General features: G+C 36.0%; 1 long non-coding RNA gene across 2 annotated transcripts in view; it reads left to right on the top strand.

Moving 5' to 3' along the window:
* LOC141420755 (uncharacterized) overlaps positions 1–25,747 on the top strand; it is a 109,807-nt gene that overhangs the window by 43,449 nt on the left and 40,611 nt on the right. The window contains exons 5-6 of one of the 2 annotated variants that reach the window (XR_012445324.1): positions 291–403; positions 3,101–3,261. This is a non-coding gene — a long non-coding RNA (uncharacterized lncRNA). The remainder of the gene's footprint in view (positions 1–290; positions 404–3,100; positions 3,262–25,747) is intronic. The other variant, XR_012445325.1, reaches the window with a different exon arrangement.

Genomic DNA, 25,747 nt, shown 5'->3' on the forward strand with positions numbered 1-25,747 from the left:
AGCTTATCCAGAACAAAACTGGCCTTGCTGGGGAAGTTGAAAACAGAAGTCAAAGTCATCCAATAGTGCTTGAGTCAGAGAGAAAAGAGAGGAATCAGAAGAACACAGGTTGGAAGGCTCTAGGCAGACATTTCTGTGGTCAGTGAAGAGAAGCATATGCTGAGTTAGATGTTCCATTGGTCTCGGGGCCAGGGGTGGGTTGGTAAATGTTTAACAACCAGATCTCCAGGGGCATCAAAGCCCAAATTTGTAGCATTTGTCAATTTTCATGGTGTGAATTATCTCTCCAGGGTTGATTTCAAGCTACCAACGTGATGTCCTTGATTGTGGAGTTGGGAAGAGACATAGCAGCATTATATGGCATTTCCATTGTACAGATCAGAGGAAAATGTAAAATTACCAGGTAGTGATAAGTGTTGAATATTGATTATATTTCCTTTATATAATTTAATTATAAGTCATATAATTTTATTCTGAATAATCTTATCAAATGACTTGAGAAATAATGAAAATTCAGAAACTGGCTTTCTCCAGCTATTACTAATTAGTCCAGCAGGGCATTTCTCTGGATCCTTATTTTCCACAGTCCATATGCTTGGGCCTTGTATTAGTTTGCTAGGTCTGTCTTACCAGTATCACAATGTAGGTGGCTTACACAACGGAAATTCATTGTCTCACAAGTCTAGAGAATGGAAGTCTAAGATCAAGGTGTCAGCAGGGTTGGTTCTTCTGAGGACTGTGAGGGAGGATCTGTTTCTGGCTTCGTTCCTAGCTTCTGGTGTTTTCTGGCAATCTTTGGTATTGTCTTGTACAATCACCATGTTGGTTTCTAACTTCACTCTGTGCACATGTCTGTTTGTCCAAATTTCCTGTTTGTAAAGATATAGTCATATTGGATCAAATCCATCCTAATGATCCCATCTGAACTGGTTATACCCATAATGACCAATTTTTCAGACAAGGTCACATTCTGAGGTACTCTGGCATTGGATTTCAGTGTGCAAATTTTGCTGAGGACACAATTTGACTTCAAACAGACTCTGATTTTGAGAGATTCCCCTTTCTTCTTAGGTCATTACCATTTCCTTCATGAAAGAGGTTGGTGTGTAAATGCCACAAGTGTATCCCCATCCAGCACAACAATAAAGAAAAAAAAAGAGATTGACAGTCCATACTGACAATTTAGGTCCAGAGGTCCTGACCTGTTTATCCAACAGAAGTTCTACTCACTCTTCAGGATGTAGCTCAAATTGTGCCTCCTGTTTAAATCCAACCCTGACCCCTTTACTGTCCTCTGAACCCCCAAACCATGGCTACAGACTTGCACCTCTCTGATCCATGTGGCAGGTAGTACAGACTCCTGATAGAGGCACACAGACAACATTCTCTGAAGTCAGATCTTGGTTAGAATTATTGCTTTACTGCTTTGCTGGATGGATCACATCTTCTTCCTTATCTGCAAAAACTGGGTAAAAAAATGAACTTTTTGGATTGTATTGTAGACTAAATGAAAGAATAAATGATAATTTTTGAACATAATGTCTGCTGCAAACCAATTGTCCCATATAGCTTAGGTGCCATGTTGCTAAAGATGCTTGCTTCTGCTGTGAACAGTGCTGTGCACAAGTCAGAGAAGTACAGGTCCCTTATAAGTTAAATTGTGTCCCCATCAATTGGACACTGCAGTCCAATCCCCAGTACCTCAGAATGTGACCTGCTTTGGGAAGGGGGCATTCCATGTGTAATCAGTTAAGATGAGGTCATTAGAATGGGATCTGTGTCTGTGGTTCACCGCTGGGTATTTAACTCCGAGAAACCAGGGGCTGTGTCATCACTCATCCTTATCCACTAACAGGCACCTAGCTGCTACTCAATGTTTGTTGACTGGATGAAACTGCATTTTTTAAGGCTAATATTTTATGAATACCCAGTGAAATAATGCCATGTTGTTCTTTGGTCTCAAGGCCATTAGTGAGTCTGTCTTATCCTTTCCACATTTCAGAGTCTTCCTATGTTTATTTAACATATAATTTCCAGAGTTTTAAAATTGTGTTTGGCAGGAAGAATGCAGAAAATTATGTGTACTCCCTCTTCCTGCAAGTGGTAGTCCAACCTCACAGTTTTACAGGCAATAGTACTATGGATACATCTTCAAAGGTTTCAAAGCGTTTGCTTAATTTCCTTTAGGTAGATAATCTTTAATTCTTTTGACAAGTGTGTTTTTCACACAAGTTTCAGATTTTTACATCTTATTTAAAAGGGAAAAATATAACTGCTAAGATTTCCAATGGCAAAATTTGGAAAGTTTCCAAAGAAACTTTCTAAGGTTCTAAGTTTCTATAGTAAAAGATATGACATATTTAAGTAGGTAACTGCTTAGATAATAGCATATGGCATTTTATTAACTAAAAAGACATCATCAAAGTACATATTTAAATCCATTCTTTTGTGGGCGTACTGTATATGAAAATCATTATGGGAGTGAAGGTCTAGCTTTCATCCATACATTTCAAATATAACTTCCTTAGTGATACAGAAGGAAGACATTTGGGATGAGACAATTGAATTTGAATTCTGAAATCTTCCAAGTATTGGCTTTGTAACCTCAGGATAGTTTTTCAATGTTTCCTCCTCTGTAAACTGGGATGGGATTAGCTGTAAGGATTATTTGAGATAATATACACCCAAGTCCTAACAATTTCTAGCAAATAGCAGCTAGTTTACAGATAACAAATGTTTGTCTTTAACAGAAATAGGCATTTATTTTAATTCAGGATGAATTACATCTCACAGTCCACATATCTTATAATCTTTGTCATTTTCAAATAACATGTGTATTGAAGAAATACCAAAGAAAGTTGCTTGAAAACATTTGGAAACAGAAGTTTAGCCTACATAGGAAAATAACAAGCTTGAATCCCACTCTTTAAAAATAGCTTTGTCAAAATCTATGCAGAGAAAATGGAAACAGAAGCAAAGTCCTCTTGTTAGGATTTGAGTAGGTTGCACGATAAACTTTAAAACAAACAACAGTAATTTTATTCCAACTCCCTTTTAAAACAGAAGTAAAAATTCTTTACATTTGTATACTGCTTTACAGTTGACGAAGAGCTTTCACATGCATTATCTTCTTTAAAAGAGACTGGAAGGCGCCTTCCTGCCCTGATTGATGTTTATGAATGTACCACTTCCCCCTGGGCTGCAGTCATCAGTAGTCAATGAGAAAAAAGGCCGGCCTTTTTGGAAATGCTTTGCTGCCAGGTAACTGCATTAACTCTGCTATTGTTGAATAGAGCCATGTATTAACTGTGTCACAGGACATCATCCATATCAACTAATGAATATTTGAATTCTTGTTCTTTGTGGAGCATGTTTGAGACCCATTCCTCTATGCTTATCTAGTGCCTTCCCTCAGGAGCTATATACTCGATGAGGTTCTCTCAGATGGCTCTAGATATTTCAGGAAAACCTACACTGAACAGACTTAAGTCTTAAAGAAAAAAAAATGTGAAGGATATAAACAGGTAAACTGCTGTATGGAACAAGGATTACGCTATCTGAGGACAGAAATTGACTCTGTTTGTTGATGTCATCAGAGGCACATTTTATCTCTGTATGAAGGACTTTCTATAACAAGAGTTATGGTGTACTAATGAGGCTGTGGTTTAAGGAAATAACACCAGTCTGGGATGGGACAGAAATCTCTTTCATAGGCTTCCTGAATAGTATTATTGGTAACTAAATTAGACATTGCCTCCATCAGGGTCTCCCTTAACTTTTCAGTCTAGATCAAGTTTTCACCACCCCCCACCTCAGTCTCTTTCTTGGAACATTCTTTTTTCATATAATATTTTATTCTTTTTTTCTCATGTTTTGAAATTATAGGCTAAATTTGTTTGATATCTATTTCCTCTATTAGATTGTAAAGTATGGGAGGGGAGAATCTTGTCTAATAATTTCAGATGACCCATCCAGTGCTTAGCACAATGTCTAAAAACTAAGTAGGGGCTTAATGAATAGTGGTTGAAGCAATGTGTCAGTAATAAAGATGAATTTTTAAAGACTGCTGTTCCCACACCAAATTCTTCCTTCTAGAAATACATCAGGAAAGTTCATTGCAGGAGCCCAGAAAAAAAAATGATCTCTAGCACTCATTCCAATTGCCTAATTCACACAATAGGGGCTCTTTAAACGCAAGTACCAGATATATGAGGAAGTCCTGGGTGCTCCAGACCCAAGCTTGTGTGATGCCAGGTGGTAAGTCAGAGTTGACTGCATGCCAAAAGAGAGAGATGAAGAGAGAAGTGTTGCATATTTTTCTTAACACAGAAACTCAAGGCCTCTTAGCTGGAGATGAAGAGGATTGAGTGTTGGGGGCAATAAATGAAGAAAGTATCTTCTTAAATGTCTTAGTAAACTCGAGGCCATTTGTCATAGAGTGTCATCTGAGAAATGCGTTAGTTACAAGAATGCAGCTTGAGATTCAATTTGACAGGCATTTGGATATTGTAAGAACTTGAATTAGATCTTGTACTACATCATTAGCTACCAAAGGGAGTGGAGATATCCCTGTTGTTTGGCTCTGGCCTATCAATATTAAGTATCTCCTTACTCTATCACAGTGACTAGTTTTCCACTTTATAAGTATAAGATAAATCCAGGATATTTCCTTTTCATAGCCATTGCCAGTGTTGTAAATTACGTTCAACAGACTTCATTAGAAAAAGGGAAAAGGATCAGTAGAAATCCAACCCATGACTGTTCTACTCCTCTGAAATGCCCCTTACTGTGAGCAAACCTGATTTCCTAAGGACTTTTTCTATTTACATGATCTCAATTTACACAACATATCAACTGTATTTTCCTTCCCTTAAATGCAGAAATCCACTTTTAATGAAAAACTTACCATTTAAAATATTAAATATGAGATGAAGTGAAAGATAAACTACTTCATAGTAGAGACAGAATATTCACTCAAATGAAAATAATTCTGGAAGCCTGATGACAGTGCATTCTGTGTTGTTGCTTAATCCCTGACCTCCAACAGTGTCTTCTTTTCTCCTCCAAAAGTAAAGTCAACTCATTGTCTTAGGCATCTGAAATAAAACATTTAATATTAATCTTAAAATGTGTAAGTTTTCATGTTGAGCAAATTGTTTAGAGAAAAACCTTGTATTTGAAACCTTCAGTAGTCTTTATTGCTGTTCTTAGGTGTGGCATAAATGTATCTTGTAAGGAGCTCTTCTTTAGAATTTCAGTAAAATTAGCTTTGACTCTCATCGAGTTGGTTCAGTTTATGCTGTCTGGAGCTATAACAGTGAAAAATCAATTGATTTGGGACTGCAAATTTCTAAAGCTATCAAAACAATGTTAATATGTGCCTGCAGAGGCCACTGGGGATAGCATCATTGTCAGAGCTCAGCTGGACCAGAAATCCAGGTGGAAGATTCTATCTATTCAAACCACACCCAGGACTAGTGGCTATGGTGGGATTTGAGTATTTGAGGAAAAACAATTGCCTTGTTAGGAAACTATGGGTGCTAGATTTCAGTCAGCCACAAGAATTAATGTGGCTTCTTAAGGTAATAAGCAGAGCAACTCATAGTAATTTGGACACCCCCCCAAAAAAAATCATTTAAGTGAACCTTCAAAAAGCAAACATTTTTCTCTAGGAATCCTCAGACCATATCCTCACCTGAAGATCTGGAATGATCCATCACTGCTATAGTGACTGAAGAAGAAAAGAACAAAATATTGTGTACCAGGATTTATTTATTGAAGAATAAGAAAGTGAACCAGCAGGTGAATCTCATCAGAAATTAATCAGTTAGCTCACATTTTACCCACCGACCATTAATTGCAAAGTGCCTTTCAACATGATAGATGGAAATTTTTACTTTACTTTTATCTTTTGAAAGCTACTGGTTTGAGCAACACTATTTATTGAGAAGGAAAGAAGCTAAAATTGAAGTGTTGGGCTTCCTTCAGAAGGACATTAGAGAATCTGTGATTTTTACTTTAAATATGTTTAAATAGGTATCTGGAAGATCTTTCTTCTCACACTGTCTGAACTCAGCTGGACAGTTCTACTGAGGTAGGACCCTTCCTTTTTCAGCAAGTTATTTATAACCCTTGGAGAGAGGTGGAAGAAGTCAGTGCTCACATGAACGCAGACGAGATTGTGAGGGGCATTTGGGGAGAGGAAAGCAATTAACTCTCTCCCTCAACTGTAGAGAACTAGGTTTCTCTTGATCTCACAGTAGACTTCAGCCAGTGGCCAGGATTCTTTTCAGTGAGTGAAATGGAGAGCAATGCTGCAGTACCAAAGAGGAGACCTGCCCTGGTCTGGTGTTCATAACGAGAACTTTCGTAATGAGGCCTGTGGATAAAGGACTGAGATCCTTTACAGCAGAGGGAAGTGCAAATAGGGTGCTTCTGAGTTGATCTCTTGGAGCCACTTCACCTCTGAGCAGGTTCGGAGCTTTCAAGCCCCTTGAAGTTTTTAAAAGGCACTGATTTCAGCATGAGATGTTTGCTGCTCTGTGCTCAGCTGGAATGAAACGAAGGGGAGGAAAAGTAGCTTCTTTCTTGCATTCAGAAAAGCAGAGGCCAATTGAATGGATTCTACTCAAACTGATTGCGTTTGTAGTTTTTGAAAAGGAAAAAAAAGCTAAGAAGTTTAAATCCTATTCACTAAGTTCACAAAAACAAAACCCGGTCACAGGAGGACTCTGAGAAGTGCACACATTCTTACAAGAGATGGACAATTTACAACAAGCTTCATTAAATAAGTCCCTTTCAAACGGGCTGCTTAGTATAATTCAGTACCTCTTACTTCTCTGCAGTATTTTAATGGCTTTCTTTACTGTGAGCTAGTTTAAATGAACTGTTCAACATAATTTTGAAAGTTTACAAGGGCTCATTGATTAATTGAGGCAAAAACCAAAAATCTTACTCTATTTACTCTTTAAAAAATAGAAAATATTTTGGTACCTTCAGTCCACTTGTCAGTTTCTACTGTGTTGTGTAACATGGAACCCAACTGAAGTGATGAAATGCGAAATCTGGTTATTTTTGATTCGTTGGCTCATTCTGTTCATCTGACATCCCTCCATGGTCAAAATACACAGAGAGTGCCTCTCTTCCACTTCTCCTTTGCTTATGTAAAACATTATACTTTTATCCATCCACTTAATTCACGCAATGCTTTAAAGCTTATTCAGCTACCTGGATCTCTTTTATATTTGTCTGCTTTCACATTCCTGGTCTTGGTCTGAAGACCTTTAAAGGCTAGGAAATTGGATATTACTTCACTTTGTAGAGGACCTGGGAGAGCACCATACTTAACAAAAGCTTTTAGGTAATGACCACAGTAGAGAGCAGATGTCATCTCACTGTATATTAGGAAGCTTGCAAAGAGTGGGTCAAATGTGTTTAAGATATCGTACAGGAATTTACATTTAAGGTGATGGATTGGCTAGTGCAGGATACCAAATTACCTGTTCAGTGCTTACGAAAAAGTCTACATTTAATTAAGTGATTTGAAACTGGCATTAGGTTGCATAATCAATCCACCAAAAAGAGTTTACAGTTTTGGCTTATTTTTTTTAATCTATGAAAGATATACTGAACACTGAATGGCACTTAGTACTTGTCAATTAAATGTAATAATTACACTTAAATAAGTTTTTGTACTCAATAGTTCATCGAGTATGAGTGTGCCATGGAGATGTTTTCCCATTTTAATCTCTGTTTTATGGGTCAGGATGATTGTTTCTAAGATATTGAATGCAGTTGGAAATATACTCTGGCAAAATCACCCAGTGAGCTAAGATCAAAAGTAAGACAAGAACTCGCAGTTCATGAACCCTATGTTACAGTTAAATTTTGAATCATGGCTATGATACCTGGTTGCTTTTGTTTTCTATCCCCACTACACTTACATTCAATTTTGATAATGCTAATATCTGTTTTCTTAGCACAAAAAGTACACAGCTTAAAAAAAAAGGGTATAGCTCTCCATAAGCAGTGGCTTATGTGATGCAGAAGTGTATGCGTCTCTTGAGTGATGCCTCAGGAAATGTTACAGTAAATAATGAACAGCTGGTCAAAATCAGAACTGTCGCTTTACTTACCCTACTGAAAGATGAGGAATGTGGAATATAGGATGAACATGTTAGGTCTATTATGAGCCAAATTGGCTTTCTTCTTCAAAACGTGTGGAAGGTGATTCCAAATAGAAGTTGCTGCTGCTTCACGTTCCTCCTCCTCTTCCTTTTCTTTTTCTTCTCTTCTTCCTTCATATTATTATTACTAAAGGACTGAATTCGGTGATGTTTTAAAGCTAGATTTGGAAGAAACCCTAAGCATCTACATCTTTAGGTCTACCTTACCTTACTTCTACCTTACCCACTTCTCTTACTTGTCCCAACAAAGTGCAAGACAATTATGTTCCCCTCAAGGAAAATGGTGCAGTTCATCTTATTGGCTTCAGCTTTTCCAGTCCTTTCTTTTTTCTAGTGATTATTCCAACTCCCACTTTAATTGCCCTGGTTAATTTATACTTTCTGGTTAAAATTATTTAACAAGAGTGAAATCTGCTACCAAGTATTTTTATTCCAAGTAGGCACTTAATTTGTCTTTTTTCTTCTTCTGGTGGCAGTATATATTTTTTTCCCACTCACACCCTATCAAATAAAATTTAAGCATCAATAAACAGCAGCATTGAGTTTTTAGGGTAGAAGTAGAAGACAAGGGGAGTGGATCTTCATGTTTGGTCTGAAAGGGTAAAGTACACAACATTTTAGGCAAAATAGGTATACATTTAGTGAGAGGGAATCCTTCAACCTGGACCCTCTAATATTTCTATCTGCATGGTTGCTCCCTTCCCTAGGAAGGGTGAATTCTAGGTTGGTTCTACCGAGGATGAGAATTTGGAAGGCTTCTCCTATTCTCTCTATGAACTATGGTTTCATTTGGCTGGCCTAGGAAGGTAGGGAGGAAGCCAGCTTTATGGCATGGGATCTCTTGATGAACACAAGATAAAAAAGGGTAACTATGATCTTGGAAAGGAAACAATAGGGAATCCCCATGCCAAACTGTTTTACAAACAAACCAGATTAGAAATATTTAATCCAATAATGCTAAATATAAAGGAAATTCTGTGCATAATGGTTAAACTGGCTATAAGAAAATTCCTTTAATTTCAATAGCATTTGCCTAAAAATTTTGAGTGAACTGAAAATAACTTTAGTCTGGAGAAATGTTAGCTGACAGTTGATTAGAGATAATAAAATCATATAGGAAGATTCCCACTAATAATGAAATGGAAGAAAAAGAAAACTTCTCTTTCAATGATGTTCTCTGTCTCTAATGAATCACTCTGTACTTTAAATCATTAAATTTATCTTTATGTTCTCCTTGAGATTTTGGTGTAGAGCTGACTCAAGTTATCTAAATTATCTCACTGGACACTTTCCAACACAAAAAGCTTCACATGAAGTCTCTTTTTTCATCTGTCTTTCAAAAAATTATTGTTGCTATTACTAGTATTTTTTTCAAAAAGGTAAAATTGAGTAGAAATACAGAGATTTCCTATATATATCCTGTTCCCAGACAAGAATAGCTGTCTCCATTAACAATATTTCCTGTTAGACCAGTACATTTGTAAAAATTGATAAACCAAAATTGACATATCATTGTCACCCAAAATATATTGAGTGATACATTAGGGTTCACTCTTGGTGTTATGTATTCTTTGGGTTTGGAAAAATATTAAATGACATGTGCCCACTCAAAGAATATACAACACCAAGACTTTCGGTTTTTCAGAAAGTCACATAGTATATAATCTTTTCAGACTGACTTCTTTCACTTAGTAAAATGCGATTAAATTTGCTCAATGTCTTTCTGTAGCTTGATAGCTCATATTTTTAGTGCTGAATATTATTTCATTACTTGGATGCAGCAGTTTATTTATCTGCTCATTTAATAAAGTTGCTTCCATGGATTGGCAACAGTCTTCTAATTATTCTTTCTTTTGTACCGTTGTCCATCTTCACTCTACTCTCAATAAAATTGCCAAGCTAGTTCTTTTAAAACTTTAGTCACACAGTACCTTTGGCTAAAACCATGAAGGTTAGCATTAAGGCCTTTTGATGGCTTATGGTGAGACCTTGAATATCTGGTCATATCACCTCCCTCATTTCAGTAAACACAGCTTTTTGACTCCATTCTTTGAATTCAGCACACTGGACTTCTACTTTTACCATTTCTCAAACACACCAAATGTGAACCTCGTAGCCTTTCAGTGTCTGTTCCCCTGGTCCTAAGATTCATACCCTAGAGATTTTCATGGCTCATTCCTTCACTCCTTCATTTCTGGAATATCACCTTCCAAATAAGGTCTTCCATACTGACTTGCTTAAAATGGAAATTTGATCTTTTTATTTTTCCATACCTCAGTCTCCAAACTTTCACTGTTCTGGTTTTCTGGGTTAATTTTTCCCCACACAGCATTTTTCAATATCTGTCTTATTATGTTACTATGTAATTTACTTCTTCATTACATTTCTCATTTATTTCTTAATCGCCCACCCCCCTCCAAAAACCTACACAGGTTTTCATATCTGTGTTTCTTTCCTTTTTTTTTCAGTGTGTTTTGTTCAACTACATATCCAATAGTCTAGTGCCTAACACATGGATGTTTAGTAAGTATTTATTGAATGAATTAATTAAAAATATATAGTAACTTCTCTTTGGTAAAGAAAAAAATGAACATTTAGATTGGAAAAAAAAAGAAATGCTATATCAAATGTAGATTGAAAGCATGTACAATATTCCTGGAATCTTGGTGTGGAATGTCCAGCATGAATACATATCATTGTTATGACAGTGAATTTCAAGGATTAAAAAAAATTCTTTAAACCTATAGGTAGGTAAGGAAGGTTACTTACTATGACTTAAAAACCAGCCACGTCTCAGATTTCTTCACAGTAACCTCAATGGCAGATATAATGGAGCTGTTTCTACAGAGTTTGGAAGGAAAGAAAGAAAAAAGCTAAGAGATCAAAAGACAAAAAGGCAACAAGCAGACATGGTCAAACATGAAAGAATTCATGGAACATGGCATTTTTGAGTTCTCCTTGAAAAAATGCTTGACAATGAATTCTAGCTAATGAAGAGATAAATTAAAATTAAAAATTTGGGTATTGAGAAAATGTGATAAAAAAGAACTGATGTTGCCTGAATCCATTTAAATATAGAAGACTAAACTGAGAAAATGTGAATATTAATCAGAATAATGTAAAACTAGTAGTATAAAGATTATTAAAAACTGTGGGGAAAAAGATATTCTCATGTTTCTAAGTAAGAGTGCACAGATAATATCCAACATGGAAATATACATTAAAACAGCCATGACTCCAACTCTTTCTGCTTCTCCCATCTCCCACCCCATCCTCTCAAGCTTAGATAACTCTAAATCTTATAGGGAGGAATCACTTATTTGAAAATCAACAATTTAGTTTCATTTCAATTTCTCCTTTTATATTATAATAAAATTAAATTTAATGCATTTTCAATGAAAAGTGGTATTCATATAATCTCAATTTAATAAAAATGAGATCAAGCTCAACCAATCATCTATATCTAACATCTTTCTATCTATCTGTCTATCTATCTATCTATCTATCTATCTATCTATCTATCTATCTATCATCTATCATCTCTCTCTATCCATTTACTTATCTATGTACCATGTAGTTATTATTTTCATCCTTTTCTGCTTATAGATATACAGCAAGGTCTGAAATTATTTTCCCCTAATGCAATGGAACTAAGCTTTGGATAGTGGAATTTGGAATTGGTTTTTATTTTCTTTGTTGCATATTTCTGTATTGTTTAATCACTTTGTAATGAGCATCATTTAAAATATAATTGAAAAAAAACTTTAAAGTTCTCTACTTATTCGTCCTCTCCCCAATTACCCTGAATATTAAGCCTACATATTAACAGCTGTAAACATTATGTGTAGTAATGTAAATACTTGTTTCTGCCATCTTCATGCCATTTTACATTTTTTAAAAAATGCAGTGCCCTTCCCTGATCTTCTTTTTTCATTGTTTTACTTCAGAGAGCCAAAACCTTGAAGCCTTACAGGTGTCTCTTCTGATATTGGTTATGTGTGTTTAAACTTGTACTACTTTTTTCATTTTAGATATCATCTAGTCCTCAATTTTGCAATAGAGACTTTATCTTCTTTCACCTTGTCTCTCCCACTACAAAAATGTTTTCTTCTACCTTCCTTTAATGTAGCTATATTGCAATATTTGTCAAATAAAATCATGGTATTTTCAGTATAATTACTACATGGATGTTTATGTTTGGGTCAATATGTCTGCATGATTTTTTCCTTTTACATGACCTTTTGTTGTTACTCTGGGAGGTTATAATTGCTTTTTGTTTTAAAGTTGGTTTAATTTTATATGCAGCTATCACTATTTTCTTCAGTGTTTTAATAGGTCAATCAAATGCCTGACAATAATTCTTCTAAGATGTTCAAATATATTATCTATTATTTATATTTCTTTCCTTTCTGTTCATTTATTTATTTTATGATTAGAGGACTCTATTCTTCTGTCATCTGACTTTTTTCTCCATACTGAACTGTTTGCTCATTGAAATTTTCCTTTGCTGTTCTTCTGCATCACATCTGTCTTTCTTGGATCGCCTATCTCCTTTTAATGAAGATATTCTTAACTTTTGTGTAGTACTTACTCTGGCCCTTTCCTGAAAAAGAGTAACATTTTTGAGAGCATACTTAAAATTGCCTTTATTTTGCCCTCATATTTGCACAAGAGTTTTAACTTGGTATAAAATCTTATTTGTTTTTTCTTTTTAATTGACAAAAATAATTGTACAAATTTTGTGGGTATAGTATAATTCACTATATGTACAATGTGTAATGATCAAATTAGGATAATTACTATTTCCATTTCTTTCTCATTTCTTCATGTTTGCAGACTTGGAGATACTCTCATCTATTTCTACCTAAAATGCACATTAGATTGTTGTTCTAATCACCCTACTTACTGTGCTGTAGAATATTAGAATTTATGCTTCCTATCTATTTTGGTAACTTTTATCATGCTATCTTCCTTTCCCACTACCTTTCCTAACTACTAATAATCACTATTCTATGTTCTTGAAATCAACCTTTTTAGCCTCCACATATGAATGAGAACAAGGCATGACATTATAGAACAGAAGTAACTTCATTCAGAATTTTGTGGGTTGTGTTCTAATGTCTTCCAAACTTCAGTGGTGATGCTAAAAGTCAGATGGAAGTCAGATGAGGTATATGATCTTTTTAATGTGTTGTTGAATTCTGTTAGCAAGTATTTTACCGAGGGTTTTTGAATCCTTTGTAAATAACCTGAAGATTTTAGGATCTTCCTTTCATTCTCATTGTTTTGTAGTAATGTGACCACATGTTCTGGTGTGGGTCTTTTGTGATTCAAGAGTTGGGCAAAGTGGGTCTCTTTAACCTTGATCCTCACAGCCTTGTGTTTGGGAAAACTTCTTGTGTTTTTCTTCTATTTCATCCTTTCTGGAACTCCTCATTACTTCCCAATGTTGTACTTCTTAAATTGATTGTCTGATTTTTTTTCCCTCTTCATTTTTGTTTGTGTATGTGTATGTTTTTTAAATTCTTTGCAGGATATTCTCAACTTTGTCTTCAGCTGAATGTTGACTCTCTTCCTCCACAAATTTAATTTTAAAGATTACTTTCAAATTATCTGATATTCTTTATATTAATAACATATATTTTATTTTATAAATGAATATTTATTCTTTTTTATTTACCTATTCTGAGTGTAAGCTTTACGGTACTTTTGTGTTCTTTCTTGTTCCTGCATTATCTCAGTTTCTTCTGAGTCCGTCTTTTCTGCTTGTGTGTTTTGAAACCTTTATTTCATTTTGGAGATGTTCTCAAATTTTTGGCAACCTGTGACTTTTCAAAAAGCAAGGCTTATACAGGCAGATAACACACTCTGAATGTGGTTTTTTTTTTTATGTTAGGTAACTAGTTTGTAAATATTTTGTTTGTTTTTATTGTGTTTAAATATGAGTATCTGTAGACTTTTTTCCTTAGGGTCTTTGTTTTTCAGAAAAAATTGTTTTAATGAGAGAATAACAGAAGGAAAGATGTGTGGAGCCTTTACCTTTGGCAATGCATATCTTTGTATACTCTTTAAAAAGTTTTTTTTTTTGGCAGTGCTAGGGACTGAATTCAGAGCCTTGCACTTTAGGCAAGCACTCTACCACTTGAGCTATACTCCCAGCCCTTTTTTCTTTAGTTATTTTTCAGATAGGGTATAGTGATTTTTGCCTAAGTCTTGGACTGCAATTCTTTGACCTGTACCTCCTGCATAGCTGAATTATAGGCAACAATCACCATGCTCAGCTGTTTGTTGAAATTAGGTTTCATTAACTTTTACCCAGGCTGGTCTGGAACCATGACCCTCCTGATTGAGTTCCACCTCCTGACTAGCTGAGATTACAAGTGTATGCCACCACATCTAGGCTACTCCTTTTTAATATGGGGTTTGCCCCTGCCTTCCACACTGTACCTGGTGTTTCTCACTCAGACCATCTCAGATGCAGTTTCTCCAGATAATACACATCCAGGAGCCACACCTTCAGTCCATTTTGCTCTGATTATTTTGGAGATGGGGTTTTGTGAACTATTTGCCTGTGCTGGCCTCAAACAGTGATCCTCCTGATTTCAGTCTCCCAGGTAATAGAATTACAGGCTCAAGTCAAGGCATCCAGCTACATCTTCTTTATTTAATCTCATTCTTTCCTCTTATCCTCATTCTTCCTGACATCTTTAAATCCTCAGATTTAAATCCTGGGTTAAATGGGAAACAATTTTCTTATTTCTCATAGACATTTCCCTCTTTAGCTATAAGGCCTCATATTTTCTTGTGCTTCTGTCTACTTCTGTCTTCCAAATTTTGCTGACTTCTAAGTTCCCACTTGTCTCTTTTCCCCATTATCATTTTTACTCACTTGGTTAGTCCTTTCATTTTACTAATATTTTTGTATGTATTAATTTAAAAATGACTTATTTGCCTTCTATTAAATTTGAGGAGCCTTACAATTAAAGTACAGATACAGATCAGTAAGTAAATTAAAACACAGATACAGTATAATGTCAAAAAATTAGATCCAAGAAGTACAAATGAAGGAGAAGAGCCAAAATTGAAGATACTCTAACTAAAAAATTCTGTGGCACAACCAATTTGGCTCTAGACTGGTGGGGAGGATCCCAAAGGGAAAAATATCACCATTTGTACAGCTCTCATTGTTCAAAGGGAAGAAGGCTTTGTTACCAGGTGGTAAAGCATTCTAGCCTTGAACACGGGTGATAATTTGCTTATATCCAATCCATTCATTTTGTGGGTAGGATGATCTTTCACTCCCACAAATCTGATTATGCCATCCTTTTGTTTAAAACCCTTCTATGGCTCCAATCACCTTGGACATGAAGCCTAAGCAGCAAGTGCTCCCAGTCCCACATCACCACCTTCACTGGATGTACCCAAGTATAATCAGTCACATTAGGTTCCTGCAGTGCTTTAGCAAGTCATGCTCCCCTCCACCTCTGAGCTTTTCAACACACCTCTCCTTTCCTTTAGTTAACTCTTCTCCTGCAAAGATGAGCCAGGTTTCTCCTCCTCTGGGTCTTCTCTCAGGCTGGTGGATGTGCTGCTCTTTGCTGCTCCCCTGACAGCTCACGCATAGCTTCTTACACCATCTATCACACCCTAGGAATGGGTGGTTTAAGTACAGGACTTACCTACTCACCTTAGGAACCAGTTTGTCTGCTGCTTATCATCCTGGCACCAAGTAGGCATTTAATAAATATATTTGAAAAAATGAATAATTAAACAGAACCTAACTATGAAGCTTTCTCTAGTCTTGCTACATGAATAAGACTTGGAAGATCTTCAGGGTTGAATAGGTCACATGTCACAGAGAAACACCATCTCAGATATCAACTGTGTGATGTAGACTTTGGAGAACAACTAACAGGAGAAAATTGGAGGCTGGGGTTACCAGTGAGAACCTGAAAATAAGGGGTTTTGCATTGTTGGCTGAAAGCAGAGCCACTTGCTGGAGGCCAAGTGGTTTCCTGTGGGAATCTAGGGCTTCCTAGTCTCTGTGTCTGTTTGAAAGCCATGCCATGCAGGTCTGCACAACTGCTTCTTGCTCTTTTTCTCTTCTGGAAGCTCTGAGTTGCAAAGCTGTCTGCTCTTTGTGCCGTCCACTGCACCCTGCTGCTGCCGGTTGGTTCTCAGGTTCTCTAATTCTCTCCTTAGGGTGAATACCTATGTGGATTTGTCATATTTGATTCAGATATTTTTATAAAGAAATCAGATGTTTCAGATGTAGCAGAAACTCCATTCGTAGCTGTCCTAGACGCTACCTCTCTTTTTTACTCCTCATGCCCAGAGGCCTGTTCAAAACAATTGAAATACATTTACAGATCGACAAGGTAGCAGGGAATCAGATTAAGGAAAGTTTCTGTTCAGTAGCACAAGGCAGAGGGAACTAGGTGACTATCACTAAACCACCACTAGTTAAGATAGAGTAGATTTATGAGTGTGAGTTTGTACCTTAGGCTTGTCATATTTTTTCACCTTTATGTTAGTTAATTGCAGAGTAACATAAATTAACTTTGGAACACAAGCAAAAATGGGAACTTTATTTATGAATTTCTTGGATTTCTTTACCTCAAGCCAAACAACTAAATTGCTACTTAGCATAAATTATTTATGGGCCCTGGCTCAATACCATTCAGCACCAGCCCCCGGAGGTATGGGAGATATAAAAGATTTAAAGCATCACTGCGACAGTGTTCGGGCCGCCACGGAGCCGTGTTTCTTTCCAGAAGGGTCCACTTTATTTTGTTGTAAATAAATAGAGGCTGGATTTCTAGGGAGGGAAGTTAGCTTCCAGCAGGATGGTGGTAGTGTTTTGCATATGTTAATTACACAACACTTTTATGACAGATAGACACAGTGTTTGCACAGCTATTTCTCAAAAGACCCATAGACCAAAATGGATCTTTTCATTTTCTGGCATAGAGTTGTTTCTTTCGTTTGATCTCACTTTAAAAATCTGAAGTTATCAAAGCTTATCACTCCATCTAATCAATAAAAAAATATTCTTATCCATACAAGTCTAGGAGAAACAAATGCACATCTGCAGTTTTTAATATTCAAACTCAATAACATCTCACTGACACCTGTGTCAAACCCATTGTCACTTCCTAGGTTGTCTTTCCATAGCTCTAACCTCAGCATGTAACCCCTTGCTCCAAAATTCCTTCACATACCTTGTTTCTCAGACACAGTCTGTTGTTAAGACAAGGTCACCCCTTCTTTTTGTTAGGTCAGACAGATTTCACTTGGTTCACCTATTATTTGAAATCAGAAAACTTCACATATAAGTGTAAATTTCTAGCTTTTCCTGTAACTTGGAAAGTTATAGAAAAAAAATTCCAGCACTGCTAGACTTTTTTCTGTGAGACAGCTGATGGCATGAGCTGAGTAATTCTTGCCTCTTTGCTACTGTCCAGTTGGCTGCAGTCCCAACCAATCCCTACCATTCACTTCCAGCCTGTGTTATCCAGCTAGATGACCTCCCTCCCTATGAAGATCAGATATAGGCTACGTTTTGATTGATATAATTATAGCTGCTCTTTGATTCGAGTAATATTTAAGTTACTAAATCCAAAATAAAAGATCTTGGCAAGAGCAGTGGACTCATGATGTGACAATCATTTATTGCTAATAAATTTCCGCTTACACAGGCAGATTTGTTCAATTGTATTTTGGAAACTTAGCAAGAGTTGGGCCATGGGTTTCTTTCAGACATTTCAGGCACATGTAGGATTTGGACCTGTTCTGCCTTATCTGCCAAATGGTGAACCTGTCTTGCTTCATTTTTGTAAATATGATTGTAGATGTGTATTCTTAAATATGTTCATTGATTCACTCCTATGGATCAGTGTTGGGTGCTATAAATTCTCTCCATTCTTCTGTCTGTGATCAGCATACTTCTTTTGTCTTCATTTGTTAATGGAAAGAGAAAATCTTTGCTCTGTCTTTGTGAATGAAAATACTTCAACTTTGTCCTGTCCCAGCTCCATCCCAGAATGTGTTACTCAACAGAGAAAATAAAAAAAGGTTTTGCATGCAGAACTGGGTTCAAGCTGATCCTGGGTTTGGTCAAAGCAGAGTCTGTCCTCCTTCAAGAGCACAGAGGTTTTCTCCCATGAGGGGTGGGAAAGCTTGTTCTCCATCTCTCCTCCACTCACACCCAAGGAAAGGAGAATGAGATTCCCAGTGAGTGATCATCCCAAAAATATGTCTGTAGTGCATATTTTTACAACCAAACAGTATGTGTGGATTTTATAATAGATAATCTGAATGTATTATACACATCCTACATAAAACATAAAGGGTTGCTTGTCTCTGTCTCATATGCATTTAAAATGCTCATTTTAATATTTAATGCTCCTAACAGTCATCTAAATCTCAAAAGGTAAGTGAGCTATACCATATAAGAGGCCCAAAGTCTAAAATAAATGTTACCGATATAAACTGGAGTTTACCTTCCTCCTCCCACAGAATTTTAGCTTCTAGAAAGCAAAAACATGGCATTACCATTTCTTCCTTCATAGCTTTATGAAATACCTTTGAAATGGAGGCTGTGAAAAGTGAGAAAGAATATCCATACTCTTATAACCCAATATTCATAAATAACTTTTTAAACTCTATCTTCCGCATTCTTTTTTCTTTTTCAATTTCATTGTTAACTTTTAAATACATAGTTTAAATCATAGCAAAAACATTCATCACTTGGTCAGTCCATCTAATGACTTCTGGGACTAGGGAATGCCCATTTGTGGGAGGTGCTGACAGTTGCCATCTATAGCAGCTGGAGTGCTGGGCAATTCTTTCCCAAACTTGCCTAATCACCTTGTGTGGCTCTCAGACCAACTATTCCCTTCAGTATTGGACATTTCCTCAGCAAAGTAAGCAGAATCCCGTTTAGCAAAGACTGTATCACTTGGATTCTTCATTTAAGTTTTGAGTATAAGAAAAATGCTGGAATCATTTTTCTGTCTTAATCATTATGACTATTTTAGAGTCTTGTATATATGTGCATGTGAGCATGTATGTATGTAAATTCTGGCCTGCTGGGTGATTGGGATTCTCTCTTGGTTACTTTTCTATTGTGTGTGATACTATGGATTCTAGAAGAAAAATCCTTTTCTAACTGAGATGTAGGCAAGAGCTAGAGAAAGAGAAACAGGGAAAGGAGGGGTAGCAGAATAAGGAAGTAAAATAAAACAAGCAGTTTTCCCCTCCGTTTAATGACAAATCAACCCTTAGCAAAAAATAGGAGTGCCAAAAGATTGACTGGATTCTTTAAGCTCACAGTATAGAATGGCCTCAATTTCTTTGAGCTTCTGATAAAACATTGTCTTCCCTTTGCCTTGAATCATGTTTAGGCTGCTATAAGTGGTCCAAACTCAATTTCAGTGGAACACTGTAGGCAGGCAGGTGAAGAAAGATGTGGTCAAGAGTTGTTTTTTAAAAATGCATGCTTTTCTTTTGCTACGAAAGCAATTTCGAAAGCTCCACCCTCTCACTTTCCCCTAAACTTGACTCAGAATGTGTGAACTTTGCATTTAAACTTTGAATGTGCCTAGCAAGCAGTATAGACAGCTCTCCTGGGTAATTTGAGGAAATATATGTATTAAAATGAAGTTATGAAAAATTGAAAATTGCTTTTGAACATCTATGGTAGTAAACCCCATATATTGTAATTTTCCTTACTATTTTTATACAGATTTTTTGCTTGGGAGTTAAGTGGCCATGATTTCTAGCTTTTATGAAGGGATAAATTATGCTTTCTGTGTATAGTTACTTTGTTTTTGTATGTGTATGTCAGTTCAGATAATTTGTTCTCCAACTTCTATTCATTTTATTTAAAGACCAAAAGAAAATCTTAAATGCCTTTTAAAAGGTGCTAATATTTAAAAAATATACACAGAAGGAAATATAATTGTGATTCTCAATTTCAGATGAAACTAATCCTGCTTACGTTATGGGATTTGAATTTTTGGTGGTTGGTGGCTCAGAAATACACTTCTTGACATCATTGCTTTTTGGGTGGGGCAGGATATATAACTACCTATTCTTTATTTTGATCAAAATTACTCTTACATATGACCTTTATATTGAGGGGTAGTCTTTAAAAGGAACCTGTTCTCCACCCCCAGACTTGCTTTTTCCTTTGTAACACAGAGGGACAGACTGCCTGGGGACCCCCCATTAGAGAGCAAAAACAGGCTTGAGAGGGAGTCTTGGGAGACCTCTCAAGCCTGGGCTCAGAGAGCTCTTCTTTCAAGGGTGCCTTTTCTCCACCTATATGTATTTATGCAGATCTTTCTTTTTTCTTCCATAGTTTATAAAACAAACAAAAATAGTGGGGGAAATTAGGAAAAAAATCAGTGTCAGTTGCATTTTTAACCACCTTGTTTTCTTTCAACTCCAGACTTTTCTGAAATTACCATTGCATATAGCATCTCTAAGATGAATGGATCAACTTATAAGTAGGTATATATTTTCATAATTATTTTGACCTCTCTTTCCTGAAATGTGATGAGAAGTAGAAGAAATAAGGTACCAGGGCAGAAGTACTGTGTTCAGCAGCCTAATTTTGTCTTTGGAGTGGATAGTAGAAGGGAAAAAAGGGAAAGAGAGGGATGGATGAAAACCAGTGACTTTTCTGTATGAGGAAATGTCAAGGATGGTTGAAAGAAGGGGCACTCTGAGAAAGACACAATGTGGTGCAGGAGGAAGAGCAGAAGACAGGCTCCCAGCCTTTGATGTGTAATTTACTGGTGGCATAATCTTGGGTAACATGCTCTCTGTGGAATCTGTGTTCCTTTCTAGACTCCTTTGAGAGAGGTTTTTTGTTTTTGTTTTGCTTATTCTAACAGAGACGGTTGCTACTTCCAGAATATGGTGACTTTTAACACACTAATCAACTCAAATGTTTGCCCTTAGGATCCCAATTAATCCACAGTTGATTCTCTTCAGAGAGGCCTGAATCTTCCCAAGCATAGAGTTTGTTTAACTCATTCTTTGGAAACCCTGGGATCAGGTAATCCCACCCTGCTTTATAGTCCTTCTATCCTTGGTACCACCTCTTGGCTATTTGTCCATTGGTACAACCTGCTTTCCCTAGAGGACTATAGTTCCTTTCTAGCAGAGGCTGAACTCAGTCTTGTGTTGAAAGAAAAAGTCTGTGTGCTCTTCATTCTCTAGAATTGCTTCCAGGTTATCACACTTTTACCTTTGAGAAAAAAATATAACCGCAAAAAACCTTCTTTGACGCTTCATGCTTTCTCTCTGAGCAGTCTCTAATACCTTCTAACTGATGGCACCTACAAATTTTCTGGCTATGCCTCTTCATTCAAATCAGACTTTGGAGCGTGATTTACTCTCCTCCACTCCAGTTCTGACATGATCTTGGCACCCTGGAGCTGTGTGGACATGCTGGAAAGCCAGATTCTGTTTTTCTTCATTTAATTGATTCTAGTGTCTTTTGCCTCATCATTAATTCAGCTACTCATGTGTCCTCATTACCTCTAACTTTCCTAAGAAGTAATCCACTGCTGAACCCTTGAATCCAGCATCCTAGCCACAACCACTTTGCCTTCCGTTACTCTCAATTTACATCTTTCTTATTCTTTATAGACACTTCCAAGTGCCGTTCTGAAAATTGTAACAGTGCTCCAGAAAAGATACAAGAAAAATAAGATTCTTCCCTTAATCCTAAAGTGTAAAAAGATGACAGTGTTTCATGATGTCATGGAAGTATGAGTTGGTGCAGGTGACCATTGAGGGGTAAGAAAGGGGAGTAGAGCTGCATCTTCTCTACCTGATGACTTCCCAGTAAATGCTTAGACAACAACTCTGAGTCAGGACTCAGTGTCTGGTTCGTCTGAGTTAAAAAGAATGCCTATTGAAGAAAATACATTTGATTTAACTTAGTTCATAAGAAATTTCTTTCTGGTAAACTGAGATTGTACTGCTCTAAATTTCTTCAGATTCACCCTTCGTATTGTTACATTTTCACATAGATGATAAAAACTAAGGAGGAACATACAACTCGTAAACCTTTCTTCCTTCCTTCACTTACTAATTCAACAGATATTTGCCAAATACAATATCCTTGCTACTATATTGGGCTTATCCATGTCCAGATGCAGACGATCTGACAAATGCTTCACGTTCTTTCTTAACTATTTCACTGTTCACAAATCGAAACTGCTAGTCTAGGTGTAATTTTAACTGATAAAAGAGCTTTACTTAGTGAGACTACCTGTAGAATAAATGGTTTGTCATCTTAGAGTCTACGAAACCATGGCAAGAATGACGAGATATATATCCTCAAGATCTGAAAAGCAAATTTCAGTACCTGCTCAGAGAGAAGAGAGATATAACCTTAGGGCTTGACACCCTGTTAGATAAGATTATAAGAGGATAGAAGGTAGGTTGTGATGAAAGGAATAAAAAAGTGGCTGGATGGTAAATTTGCAAGTGGCTCTGACTACTACATCTTATGTATGGTCCATGAGGAATACTGAGAGTTGTAGGTAGGAATAGGAACACGTCCAATGTCGAACACACAAAAATGCTGCTTCATTATGAAAAAGCACTGTGGAGAAAAACTCTAATATATACTATAATATGCTTGGTAGGAAGAATAATAAAATAATTATTCCACTATTAGGGGATGACAGTATCAGCCTAAAAATAACAGAATAATAATAAAGCTGCTTAACCTCAATATGACCTTTAATTTTTTGCTAGGAAACACGATTTCGGAGTGAAGAGAGGAGAGTCAGTGTGGTTAAGGAGAAGCACAGCCATAGTGAGTATGAAGGTGGGAGATCACCAAGCAGCTCTAATGAGTTACTCTCCAGGCCAGAAGGAATACAATCTGAAATTCATACAGAAGTTTTGATTGCAATGCTCTTGGGGAAAAGCTGGGAATAGAAAGTTGCCAGAACATTCAAGATGAGGAAATAAAATTCTGAATTTTAAAGTTTGAGAGAAGCTAGTCTATGGAAATAAGTTGTGACTGAACATTAGTGGCAATCTTGGCAAAATCATTTTTTAAAAAATGTTAAGCAAAGATTTCTGAGTACCCCCCAAAAATAGCAGGAACATGATATAGGGATTAGTTCACTAAAAGAGAGTTGATGTAGGTTTTATTAGGATTTTAATTATTATGTTTGATTTCATGAATTTGACTCATAAATCAAGAATTCTGCACATATAAAGAATTCTATTTTAGGTCATTTGCCCATTTTAAAATTGGATTATTTGGTTTTCTTTGCTGTTGAGTTGTTTGAGTTCCTTACTTATTCTGGATATTAATCCCACATTAGATGAACAATTGGCAAAATTTTCTCCCATTCTATAGGTTGTCTCTTTACTCTTGTTAATTGTTTTCTTTGCTGTGCAGAAGCTTTTTAATTGGATATAATCCCATTTGTTAATTTTTGCTTTTGCTGCTTGAGCTTTTGGGGTCATATCTAAAAATTATTTTCCCACACCAGTGTCCTGAAGTGTTTCCTTATGGTTTTTTTTTTTCTCATAGTTTAATAGTTTTGAGTCTTAGATTTAAGTCTGTGATCTACTTTGAGTTGATTTTTTTTGTATATAGTGAGAGGTAGGTATCCAGTTTCACTCTTCTGCATATGAATATACAGCATTCTCAGCATTATGTATTAAAGAACTTTTGCTTTGTCTATTGTATACTTTTGATGTCTTTGGTGAAAATCAGTTGGCTGTAAACACACAGATAATTTCTGGATTCTTTATTATTTTCCATTGATCTATGCATCTGTTTTGTAAAATGAAATACCGTGCTGTTTGGATTACTATAGCTCTACAGTAAGTTTTGAAGTCATGTTGTGATGTCTCTAGCTTTCCTCATTTTGCTTAGTATTTCTTTGGTTATTCAAGATCCTTTGTAGTTATGTACAAATTTGTGGAGTGTTCTATTTCTATGAAAAATGTCATTGGTATTTTGATAGGAATTGCATTGAGTCTGTATATTTCTTTGTGTAGTATAGACTTTTAAATGACATTAATTCTTCCAATCCGTGAATGTGGAGTGTCTTTCCATTTTTTTTTTTTTAGTTCCCTTTGATTTCTTTCACCAGTGTTTTGTAATTTTTGTTGTAGAGCTTATTCACTTCCTTGCTTAAATTTAATCCTAGGTGTTTTCCTTTTGTGCCTATTGTGAATGAGATTGCCTCCTTGACTTTGTTCTCTGTATTTTCAGTATTGATGTTTGAATGGCTATAATTAAAAAGCCAAAAAAGTAGCAAATTCTGGGGAGGATAAGGAGAAATAGGAACTCATACATTGTTCTTGGGAATGTAAATTAGTACAGCCATTATGAAAAATAGTATGGAGTTTTCTCAAAAAGGTAGAAACTGAGTTGCCATATACTATGAGTTATAATCCAAAAGAAATGAAATTAATATTATGAAGAAATATCTACACTCACATTTTTTTTGTAGAACTAGTCACAGTAGCTAAGATATGGAATCAACCAAAGTGTCTATTAGAGAATGAATGGATAAAGAAAGTGTGGTATATATGCACAATGGAATATTATTTGACCATAATAAATAATGAAATTCTGTCATTTGTAGCAACATGGATGGAACTGGAGATCATTATGTTAACTAAATCAGGCACAGAAAGACAAATACCGTATGCTCTCACTTATATGTGGAAACCAAAAAGGTTGATCTCGTAGAAGTAGAGCGTACAATAGTGGTTACCAGAAGCTAGGAAAGGTGGGAAGACTATGTAGAGGATGGTTAGTAGTTATGGGGTGCAGATGGATAGAAGGAGTAACTTGTTAATATTGACTATGGTAGAACTAAATATTTCAAAATAGCAAAAAGAAGGTATTTTGAAATTTCCCAACATAAAGTAATGATACATGCCTGAGATGATAGATATGCTAATTACCCTAATCTGATCATTACACTTCAGATACAAGTAATGAAATGTCACATTACACATTATAAATATGTATAATTACTATATGTTAATTAAAAATAAAAATATATTAAAACATTTTGATTTCTTGAAAACATTTAGCATTTCTCATTATATCCTTCAAAAAAGATAAAGAAATGTGATCTGGGCAATAGGATTGTAAAATGTGACTAAAGACTGGACTCGTTGAGTTCCATTAACTTGAAACAGTAGCATTAGTGGAGTTATAATTGCTCTTTGATTATATTCTGTTGTCAAAAAAAACCACATTTATTTTTTAGAACTGATGGCTTAAAAGATGCCCTCAGATATATTATCTTAATAATAGTTTTTATAATGGCAGTTGATTGAAACTGTATTATTGGGCAGATGCATGAATAAAATACCCATTTTTATTGTTGGAACCAACCTGCATGGTTGGTGTTATCAGTCCATTTAATGGATGAGGAAAGAGGCAACAGGGTTAAAATGTTTCAATATTATAAAGAATTAGCTTTATAACCGAATTTGGAATTTAAAACTTAATTCCGTCTGACTCCAGACCTCAATAACTCTATGGGATCATT

Source organism: Castor canadensis, chromosome 1 (assembly GCF_047511655.1).
Source record: "Castor canadensis chromosome 1, mCasCan1.hap1v2, whole genome shotgun sequence".
NCBI lineage: Eukaryota > Metazoa > Chordata > Mammalia > Rodentia > Castoridae > Castor > Castor canadensis.